The sequence below is a fragment of the Corapipo altera genome, unplaced genomic scaffold, assembly GCF_003945725.1.
Source record: "Corapipo altera isolate COAL_440 unplaced genomic scaffold, ASM394572v1 0, whole genome shotgun sequence".
NCBI classification, from domain to species: Eukaryota; Metazoa; Chordata; class Aves; order Passeriformes; family Pipridae; genus Corapipo; species Corapipo altera.
In genome coordinates this window covers 49097043-49098365 of record NW_020884872.1, presented here as the reverse complement: position 1 = coordinate 49098365, position 1323 = coordinate 49097043, and the positions used below count along the sequence as shown (strand labels likewise).

At 47.4% G+C, this 1323-nt stretch overlaps 1 protein-coding gene across 1 annotated transcript in view; it reads right to left on the bottom strand.

The window, feature by feature from the left end:
- POU4F1 (POU class 4 homeobox 1) overlaps positions 1 to 1323 on the bottom strand; it is a 6969-nt gene that overhangs the window by 272 nt on the left and 5374 nt on the right. The gene's annotated exons all lie outside the window — the stretch shown is intronic.

The following is a 1323-nucleotide window of genomic DNA, read 5'->3' as shown; positions in this document are numbered from 1 at the left end:
GGGGGGGGGGGGGGGGGGGGGGGGGGGGGGGGGGGGGGGGGGGGTTGTGGGATGGCGGGGGTGTCGTGCAGCACGCCTCCCATCAAGCTGTCTTGACAACAATTACTAAAGTTTTTAATTAGCCTCTTGTTATAATTCATTTTATTAATTTTCTAAATCTCAGCCCATGAATTATTAACAGCGGCCCCGTAATTGTGTTTGCCGCGGCACACGTGATGGCGGCGGCCCCGCCGCGCCGCTCTCCCCGCCTGGGTCCCCTCCGCGCCCCGGCTGGGGAAGGGGCCCGGGCGGCGCCGCGCCCCGCTATTTTATCAACTCTTAAATAACATAATTACCGATAATCACACCCTCGGCTGGCAGGTGGAAACAGGTTCCCAAGCGGATTAGAATTCTGCTGCCGATCTTTTAAAAATCAATTAGGCTTGCCTCCGCTTTGGAATCAGCAGGTAAATATAATAAAGCTTTAAAAAAAAATAGCGCCGGCTGAAAAGCGAGATATAAATAACCGGAGGGATTTAAAATCGTTTGGGAAATGCCAGAATAACACAGGGCACCACTGGCGGTATCAAGCTTTATGTGCTCGAGTCCGTCAGAGTTAAAATAATTATCTTTCGACAAATCTATTTCTCTTCGGAGGAAAGGGGGAACACGGGGAGGTGGGGAGGGAGGCACATAAACCATAAAGTCAGTGCTGTAGGACACTTCATTCTCCTTCTGGGGAGCCTTTTTACTTGTTGAACCAGGACCGAATTAGTCTTAATATCACAGGAGAGTAAAAATCAATACGACCGTGGCGGTGGGTGTCTGCTACTCACTTATGATGGCCTAATCTAAGTTGAAAGCAAGCAGAGAGCAGTGTTAGGCAGAAAATCCGGGAGCCAAACCGGGTCTCACGGATTTAGGACTGGAAAATCACACTGGGAAAGCGGCGAAATACCTCGGTTGGGGAGGAAAAGGGCATTTAAGGGCCGGCAGCACCGAGGTGTTCTCGGCAAGGGGAACAGGCTAGAGTGCAGGAATCATTAGAGGCGTCGGCCCCTGGCACAAGGGGGGGGGGGAATATCTGTATTTTTTTGGTCTCAAATTGCTCTTTTGTATGCAAGAGGCTGCAAACTGTTGAGGAATAAATGCGAACGCATGTTCTGCCTCTTCGTCTTTTATCTTACTTTTTTCCTCTGATGCAAAAGTTTTAACAGTTCTTAGTTTAGACGTTATAAATACTCTTTTCTTTTCTTTTCTTTTCTTTTCTTTTCTTTTCTTTTCTTTTCTTTTCTTTTCTTTTCTTTTCTTTTCTTTTCTTTTCTTTTCTTTTCTTTTCTTTTC